The sequence below is a fragment of the Rhamphochromis sp. 'chilingali' genome, assembly GCF_963969265.1.
Source record: "Rhamphochromis sp. 'chilingali' genome assembly, chromosome: 12".
Lineage (NCBI taxonomy): Eukaryota > Metazoa > Chordata > Actinopteri > Cichliformes > Cichlidae > Rhamphochromis > Rhamphochromis sp. 'chilingali'.
In genome coordinates this window covers 19,639,956-19,650,653 of record NC_137939.1, presented here as the reverse complement: position 1 = coordinate 19,650,653, position 10,698 = coordinate 19,639,956, and positions in this window count along the sequence as shown.

Sequence of the window (10,698 nt, the reverse complement as noted above, 5' to 3'; positions counted from 1 at the left end):
TTGTTATTACTTTAGTAGAATTTCATTTTGCCAGCTGTGTCTTATATTAACATTCTCCATCTTGCTATTGCAGTGCATTTAGTTTTCAGCATTGCTTTTGAGACAAATCTTTGAATAAATCAGTTTGTCTGCCTGTAGTTCAAGAGAACAGTCATTTGACAAAGAGAGCACACCCTCACATTTGGCATTTGACAAGTCCTGTGGGTCTGAGATCTAGCTCCAAGAATATTGGACATATTAAAACAACTTAAACAGCCAACCCTATATGGGATTTACAACCTCATGCATTGAAATGTATCAGTTGAGCCATCAGCTGATGTGTCCTGGCATTTAATTAAAAAATTCATTGAATCTTGTTTTGACTTTATTTTTACTCCTTAATTAATTGTCCCTCCCTTTGACTTATCTCTGTGTTTATGGCTTCATATTCCTGGTTTGTTCTCCCCCACCAAAGGCAGGGAGTGTGGTCAAATTTTGTGTGATTGTAAATGGTAATAAAGGCTCGAGCTGATTTAATTTTGATGAAAATCGGGTCAAGCAACTAGTCCCAATGTTGACCTTGAAATTAAATTTTATAAAGCCATATTGAGAATAATATATGATATGAAAGGGCATGGAGAGAATTATACAACACTGTTTTTATTTTTTCAGTACAATTACCTCTCTATTATTCCCTACAATAATACCCTAAACCCACATTGTATGAATATATCTTCAAATCTCAAGTTTTTCTGGCTTATAAAAGCCAAAGACTTCAGTCAGCTCTGCTCCCTCACATGGGTAAAGATAATAAAATATACCATTTAGTATGTAATGCTTTAGTGTCATAAGTCAAAAGTTAGACACTGGCATGTTGTTATAAAAACAGGCTAATGTCAGCATGTTGAAATAAAAACATCATAAAACATTAAAGTTTTAAGATAAGATGAGATAAGATAACCTTTATTAGTCCCACACGTGGGAAATTTGTTTTGTCACAGCAGGAAGTGGACAGTGCAAAAGTTATGAGGCAAAAATTAGAATACAATAAGAATAAATACAGTACACAACTGTACAGAATAGAATAAAATACTATATACAGTAGAATAAAATAAATATACAATAAGATAAAAATAGAATACAAATACAAATACTATATACAACTGAGTAAAAATACAACGATGACAGAAAGGATTATTGCACTTAGTATTATTGCATATGTATGGATGTGTGTGCTTGATCAGTTAAAGTCTTTATTATGGAGTCTGACAGCAGTGGGGAGGAAAGACCTGCGAAATCTCTCCGTCCCACACCGTGGGTGCCGCAGTCTCCCACTGAAGGAGCTGCTCAGTGCTGTCACAGTCTGCTGCATGGGGTGGGAGATGTTGTCCAACAGGGGGAGTTGTCTTCTCTGGCTGCTTTTGTTATAGTAACTGAGTTTCCTTGTGAGTCTTCTGTGCTTTTACTTCCTTTATCTGAGTTTACTCCTTTGTGAGTGGTTGTTTGGCTTTAATTTTTTTCCAACCGAGCCCTGTTCCTACATCTGTATCACTGTGTAATTAGTCCTCCATGTATACAGTCTTGTCTTTTCCTTTGTCATATTTTCTGTTTTCCCTTTGGAATTCCACTTTTTTAAATAATAATAATAATAATAATAATGTTTAAATTCTTTTTTTTGTTTACTTTTCCTTGTATGAACAGATTGAGTACTCAATAGGACTCGTAAAAATTTTCAGTGTGATATTTTGCACTGCTTTTTACATCAAACAAATACACAGGCTGAATCTTTCCCTCATCTCTGCAGCTCAAATAAAATTCATACTGCTTGGATATATACACTGAAAGAATATATCATATATCCCCCTGTGAGTTTTCCTACCATGTGATGAGCCTCTCAGAATCAGGGTCTGATTAGCATCAGAGACCTGACTGAATGTGGAGGTTGTGGGTGAGGTTGCTATGAGACGGCCTGAACTTCATTCCTGGACTATAGATTAAAGTAATGATGGGTAAGAAGTATGCAGCTGTATCGCAGCTGTACTGTTTGTTCATGTTTACAGGAGCTGAACAATTCTTTGTGTTTGTCTGTGAAACCCTCTTCCTTCCATCTATGACTGTATCATAATCACAGTCAACATGTTTAAGTTGTGCTTTAATTTAATGCCCTCACTTGTTTTAGATCAAATTCTTCCAAAACTGGCTTCACGGATTTACTGGAACTGGTACATTACAACACATTTCACTGCACCTGTGGCAGGCAGTGGCCATTTCATTATAATGTTACCAGATACTGATACATATATAGATACTGTTGGTAAAATAAAATACTAAAATAGTGATGAAAAGTACCTACAGTTAGGAAAATTTGTTGAATTATGTAGAACCTTTGGTATGACTTACCGTATTAAGTAACACACAATAAGACACATAAATGTTACTACAGTAGATGCCAGATGTTACAAGTCTGTGACTTTTATTGCAGTCCTCTTGCACCAGGGGTTTGGTGAAGGTTGAAGTAGAATAATGCTTAATTTGAAATATCACAATTGTGTCCATTTATTGAGTCATTTGCCTATCGAGAGCCTACAGAGAGAGGTTTGGAACCAACGCAAACATACTCATGTGCAGTCTTCCAAACTCACAACTACACAGCGAAGGGAGTGGAAGCAGGTTTACCAGGAAAGGAAGAAGTGAAAAGAACAGTCATTGACTGAAGTGAATCATTTTCACTCAGTTTCACTTCATCTTTTTGTATATTATAAGATGGTGTGAAAAAAATTTGCATCCCTTCCAGATTTCTTTTTTTTCTGCATGTTTGTCACACAGGTTTCAGATCAAACTCATTTTAATATCACACAAACATAATCCATGTAAATACAAAATGCAGTTTTAAATGATGATTTCATTTATTGTTTATTTTTCATTTATTGTCTGGCTCTATGTGAAAATAGAATATGTAATCAAGCATTTGTGATAACTGGTAATGAGTTTTTTTTAACATCACTAGGAACAAATTCTAGCCTTGTTTGCAGAGTTGCTTTAATTAAGCCACACTGGATGGTTTTTGAAAGTATGAACAGCTTGTTTTTGGACAATCTGATTTATGTCCAGACTTTAACTACAACGCTTTCACCTGGGATGTTTCATAACATTTTGCTGCTGCATAACAAACAAGTATGGTTGGGGCACAAAGTGATGTCTGGACATTCTTCTTCAAGATTTTCTGGTAGAGAGCAGAATTTATGGCTCCATTTGTTACAGCAAATCATGCAGAACCTGAACAACCCCAATCCATCACACTACCACTATTGTGGTTTTTTTTTATTGTTTATGTGATGTTCTTTTTGCAAAATGTTAGATTTACGTCTGATTTAATGGGACACAAACCTTCCCAAAAGTTAAATTTTTGTCTGATCACAACAGAATATTTTCCCAAATAATCAAGATGCTTTTTGGAAAATATGAGTCTAAACAATAAAAGGTGAATCAAATGGACCATTATGGCAAGGCTGGGATGGTCAATTTGGTAAAGTAAATCCGTTGGGCATCTTTCTTTGCCTTTAGACAATAATTCTGATGGCAAAAGAGCCAAACGGGACAGGCAAAAAAGAAAAAAGAAAAAAAAAAGTATCTCATATATGTTTGCAAAAGGTTTAAACTGAAAAAGACCCAATTACTTTTTTTTAAATTGACATTTAGGAATCACTGTACAATACCATCAACTTCAACAATTTGTCACTACGTGCATTTTTCTTTTTTCTGTATTTAAACAACTAAAATATCCATACAAAAGGAATGAAAGAAGAAAAAAGAGGAAAGAAAGAAAAAAAAATATGAGTCTTTGTGTTATTTTTGGTCAGCAGTGGTTTTTACTGGGGAACTCTCCCATGGTCTCTTTCTTATTGTTAAATCATGAAAGCTTACCTTAAAGTTACAGTGTGTAAAATCTCACCACTAGATGTCAGTAGATATAAAATGCATGTTCACGTCTGTTTATTCTGGAGGAACCTGTAAAACTTGGTAAAAAGAAATCCGATATGAGTCAGTGACACTCACGTCTGTCTGATGACAGCAATACTGAGGTTAGTTGTTGAGGATCCTCTAAACGTTTCCCTTACTCAGGTTAGCTTTCACTAATATTTTAAAAAATTTAAAGAATACAGAAAAATACGTAATCAGGAAGGAGGTAAATTTTTCACAGCATTGTAACGTCACTCTCCTCCACAGCTCGCTGATGGACCAAGAAGAGCATACGCATCTCTGCAGGTACATACATTAGATACACATTTCAAAGCTGCCCATGGAGTAGTAGCAACATGCTACCACTACTGAACCATCATTTTTATGATATGAATTTTTATTACAAGTCACCAGCTGCACATATGGCCCAGGTTGTCGACCCCAAGCAAAGAAATACAACAAGAATGACCACTTGACTGTTGGTCTCCAGCTATCTGTGTCTGCAATGGAGTATAATCAAGACTTGATAGAACAAATCTGCTGAAGAGGTCAATGTGAAGAGCTGTGGAGCATGTGGGAGGACAGAGGTCTGATGGAAAAGGCAGAGTGGCTGAAGCTGAGCTGGAGAAGGTTTGCTTGGCAAAGATTGGATGGTTTGTAAAGACGAACTGATTTGGTATAAACAGCAGACACTAAAGCCTTGATTATACTCAACTGCCGACATGGACAGCTGTAGACCTGAATCCCGAGTAGACTTTCCTCTCATACTTCCTTCTTCACTTGAAGTTCGCTTGAAGTCTGCTGCCTGGGGTGCATGTTTAAGTGATACACTACAGCATAAATTCTCTGTAGCCAAGTCCAGAGGATCACAAAAAAAAGAAAAAAGGCACACAGATCATCATCTGATGGGGAAATTTACATCACTTGCACCTGAGTGGACAAGAGTGGAACGAAGCGGACTCGCCGTCATGGAAAGTGTGATCGAAACTTAAGTGCAAACTAAATTGCATCAGAACAAGAGGCCTGGCATGGCTATCAGTAAAGTAGTGAAAACAATGTAGTAGAGAAGAGCTCAAAAACCAGGGTAGCTTTTCTGCATGATGATGAGTAGGTGAGTCACAGGTGTGCATACTGATTAAGAGGAACTTTGAGAGCAGGACATCAGGATGCCAGACTACCACACACAAGAGGATGAATAGTGTATTCCTGGGCTGTGGTCAAATGGTTAATTTTGCATATGAACCTTCCTCAAATGAGTGAATCAACCTGGAAGTATCTGAACAGCAGCCATAACAACAACTAGTTTTAATGTCTTTTTTTTTCACTTCATGCCATAACCTGATGACTTGGGCTGGACCTTGAATAACAACATATGTTAAATCTGCAACATTAGGTAGCCAATGATAAAATCTGCTTCTAATTAGGGGCATTTCCAAGATTTGTTTTAAATGCAGTGACATGGGAGGTGTCTAACAACCTTTTGCAGGCTCAAGAGAAATCAGAAAATTTACATTCATGCATAAAATCCAATAAAATTTCCTGAAAACTGGTTGAAAATTCACACATCTTTTTTGTACAGTTCGGGTGAGGTTTGACACACCATCCAAACCCCACCCTTAGCCCCGCCCCCTTTAAATAAGGTACTCTGTAAGCTCTACGACTATCAAAATGATCCGAGTGAATTCAGTTAGAATCAGGTCTGTCTGTTGCTTTATTGCCAGCCTTCAGGGTTAAGATTAATGACTTTTACTTCAGACACAGAGAGCCATTATAAAGGTATGAGTCACATTTGATCATGAGCAGCTAATCAGTGTGACAAGCATTTCATTTCACTTTACAGGCTAGATATTCCCCTTTCTTTAAAAATCAAACCTGTGTAGGAAATTCATGACTATCACCGATTCTCTTTTATTTGATCTGCATGAAACAACACAGTATTAACACGTTGGGCAAAGTATCTACAAAGATCTTTGTGTGATCTTTCTGTAGTTTTACCACTGCAATAATAATAATAGATTGCATTTATATAGCGCTTTTCAGGACCCCTCAAAGCGCTTTACAATACCACTATTCATTCACTTGCTCTCACATTCATACACTGGTGAAGGTAAGCTACAGACTGACAGAAGTGAGGCTGCCATATTGCGCCATCGGCCCCTCACCAGTAGGCAAAGTGTCTTGCCCAAGGACACAACAACCGAGACTGTCCGAGCCGGGGCTCAAACCGGCAACCTTCCAATTACAAGTCGAACACCCAACTCTTGAGCCACGATCGCCCAACTGCAGATGTACATTAATAAGCAGCTTTGTAGGAGTCTGGTCTGAGCAATGCTGGTGCCTTTTCCTCATGAGCTGTCTTTTTGATGATTTCCTTTGAGATTAAAGACAAATGTTTAGAAATTGTAAGACTTTTTTTTACTGCCTTCAAAAAAAAAGAAAATTATATGACGTATATGATGTTTTTTTTAACATGTCTGAAGATGTGCATTAATATGTGAAGATACAGATGTGGCATTGAACATGGCACACTATGAAAGCATACAGAATGCTTCAGTTGATGTGCTTTCACCATGATTGAGTAGAAACATTTCAGTGTTGATTAACGGTATTTAAGGTGTTGTAATGTGAACTTTAATGAGACCCTGCTGTATGTTCATATTTATGTTTGAGACAATATTATTGCGTGAATTTATACATAAAATTCTAAAGCACACACAAACGTGAGTGAAGCAGGTCATTTAACCTAGATAAGAATTTCAGAATCAGAATCAGAATCAGAATACTTTATTGATCCCTGGGGGAAATTATTTTTTGTTACAGTGCTCCATTTTAAACCAACATTAAGACAAGACAGACAATACACTAACTAAGAATAGTACAATATATACATATATATACATACATACATACATAAGTCACTCATAAATAAATAGTTGGAAAAGAAACATGTGTAGCTGTAGCAGCAAACAGTGTGTTAAGTGGATGCGTTGTACAGGGAGATGGCCACAGGCAGGAATGATTTCCTGTGTCGTTCAGTGGTGCTTTTCGGTAATCTCAGTCTCTCACTGAACGAGCTCCTGTGGCTGACCAGCATGTCATGGAGTGGGTGGGAGGTGTTATCCAACATTGGTATTTTAAAGGTAAATTAAAATATGCAGTAGTTTGTCTTGTAAGTGCATCCGCAGTTCTGCCTAATGCTGCTTCACGTGAATATCCATCAGACAGACAATGTTTTCAACCAGCTGACAACATGTACTTTTACTGATTCCCTGCAGTATCAAATAAAAACTGTCCATAAATACCTGTATATCAAATAAAACATGACAAATCACAATAATGAAATCCATATATATACACACAGGAAACATTCTGTTTGTATGTGCAATATCTGTGATGATTCAACTGAAAGGTAGATGTTTGCGATTTAGTGGTGTCTGGATGTGCAGGGTGTTGTGCTGTGGAGTCTGATGGCTGATGGCACCGAGGATCCCCCTGAGCGCATTAAGACACTTGTCTGGATGAGTCTGCAGCCAAAGATGCTCCTGAGCTGTCTCAGCTCGGCTACAAAGGATCAGAGGATGGATATTCTTCAAACAGAGCGGTCACGCATACTCTGTCAGTGTCACCGCCACTACCAAAGTAGATCCATGATGTCCACATTTATACCTAAAACTGTCTGATAGTGTTAGACCTACACAAAAAAGCTGTGTGTTGATGTAGTGTTGATGAGCTATTATTATTTGAAGTGTTAAATAGGTTCTAGTGTTCTTATATATAATTAAACAAATACTGGTTTTCTATTAAAATGTGTGAACACTGATAATAAAGTTTGAAAATGATTTATACTCATGATTTAGGTAAAATAATAGTTGAATATTTTCTTTATTTTTTTTTCAGGACATTTTGGGGCCTGAGGCAACAACGCAGAGCGCATAGAAATTACAAAAGTAGGCCAAACTAAGTAATGTTGCATCTAAGGGTGTATTGTTGTTGCCTGATGGACAAAAAAAAGCAGTTAGCCTTTGGAACAGTACAATAAAGTGTATGACAGCATTAGATACTGATGAATATCACATGCAAAAGAAGAGTGGAGTCGTCAAATCACATCCAGAATCAAATTATATATGCTTTTTGACCACAGCTTTTTGTCTGCCAAAATTCATACAATCAGTAAAACCTAGTTCTAATGGGTGTTCAAAGCACTCCGGGTACAAACACCGCTCTCTGAGAAACAGTCAACCCGGATCAATACATCTTGCATTGCAATCAGAACAATCTTAAAAAACACACACTCACTCTGAAGTTTTTATGAATCGATTGATTGTATTTTTTTTTTTTCCTTTGGGACCAACAGAAACATCAGTAGAGTGCTATAAATGAATATTTTATATGTGCCTTGAGGGGAGAATTTTTCACTACAATTCTTCTCTTACCTGTATCGCTGCTTTTTACTCTTCACTGTTGCCAAATATTGCTCACGGGGAATTTTTTAAATCACTGGGTTTTTCTCATATCTTGAACAGCAGTTACCTTGCAGTGTAAATTTCCTGAAAAGACTTTTGTTTTTATTTTATATTATGGTTTGTAATCAAAGAATAGAAGTCTGCTTTAATGCAAATAAGCCAACATTATCATGAGTGTGCAATTTGCTGACATATGTGAATCCTTATATGGAGGCTATAATTATTATTCCTTATACTAAAGCAATACTTGTTATTCTGTCACTGATAAATTCAAAAAGTGTGAAAAAAGAATCGAGCTGAAAATGTAGAGGTACTGAACTGAACAGTACTGAACAGGCCGATCACAATATTTGTGGACTACATCAATGAGGCAGTTCATTACTCAGTAACTCAATGGAGAAGCTAACTTTTTAAACTACAAGTTACATTAGTTTTGCATTGCCCCTTAAAATGGTCTGAAGTGCATTTTCTCAAAAATACCAGTTAGTGATGTAAACCTGAGGTTATAGTCTCACATCTACACAAATCCTTGTCCAAATTAGGACATGCATACACTCTTTCTCTTAGTTTTTATGTATGAACACAAAACTTGATGATGGCTTGAACCCAACAGAGTTCAGTGAATGTTTTTGCAGATGCTACAAGGGTAGATGAGTATATGGAGGATCTCAGGAGAGCTGGTGCTAATGGGGGTGGGCGGGAAAGAAAAAAAACATCTATCATGTGGCACATGAGAATGAACAGTAGTGGCTGGGTTATAGCAGAAGCCTTGAGGCAGAACTGAGGTGCAGATGAACCAGGTGTTTGTTCCCCAACAATGAGACCTTAAACATAACAAACCACATTACAAACACAGATCACTACATGTGGCATCTGGTTTCAGCAGCCCCTGCTGCTAATATGCAGCTTTTCATAGACAGCTACACATTAACCTGCAAGTCAAACCAATGTTTGTTAAACTTTATTACTTAACATCAGCCTAAATAATTTGTAATCAATAATATAATATAAGTTTTTATTGTCATTGCCATTACAAAATTTGCTGTGTACACGAAAAACAATATTTCCACACACCCACACGCTCATGCTGGAAAAACAATACATGCAAATAACAATTAGACATCCTCACATGCTTGTGTAATCACGCCAAATACCAATATGTCACACCCATTTCCACACTTACACATAAATCACCCACCTCTGTCTACGATAACTGCAAAGTACTCTGATAGGAGCATCAAATCCTGTGCTGTAAAAATAAAATAATAAATACGACTATTGCACCTGATGTCTACAGGTTATTGCACACGGATACGACATGACATGCAATACTGCACATACTGTTACGAAGCTGTTACACCTGAGCCTGACCAGTGTGATGTAAATGTTATAGTCAGTGGTGTAGTCCTGAGATTATTAAGATGCGGATGCTTGTAAAGTGCTGAGCGCTCTTAGCAAGAAGTGTCTTCTCGATGTCAGACAAAGTCATCACCTTAGCCTACAGGTTATCATTTAAAATAAAAGTTTGTATACCTAGTTTATTGCTGCGTTAATTACACTTTGTGCCACCTGGGACCTTTAAAACATGTTCAGGATATCTGGGAATCTTAGACTGAACACCTTAAGGAGTAAACTAAAATCCAGTATTCTTACAGATTACTTTAGGTATCTCTTAACTTCTATTCTATGTCTTATTCATCAGTACAAAATGGGAAGCTATGGCACTAAATACAAATTGCAGTTGTGGCTTTGCTGACATTTGATTATAAAAGTCACGGTAGCTCAACGGTGGCTCAAGGTAAAAATGTCTGATTAATCAACCACTCTGAGAGGAACAGAATGACAAAGGTGCAAACCAGCAATCAATACCTGGTGAGACATTTCACTCAAAATTATCATAAATCATAAATGTCAGTTTTGTGGTGGCTCTACAAGACACCAGAATTCAATATCTGGACAACATAAACATCTGTACAAGATTTCCCTTTGGGCGAAAGAAGGCGACAAACCGACCGACAGATCATCAATACCGTCTCTAAAGCTGAACCACTATATCGGCACTGCTAAAAATAAACAACCTTCCACCTTTTATCACCAAGCTCTTTTGTCAGTTTTCATCTAATCTCTCAAGTTTTAAAAAGCATGGTGTTGTTTGATCTGCCAAAGCAGACAAAAGACATATAAGACCAATGAAAGCATGACAAGCTGGTACTGTCCTTATTAGACGTCTCACTGGAGGAACTTAATTCTGAATGACAGCTCCATTTCACTGCCTGTGTCAACCTTATTGCATCTC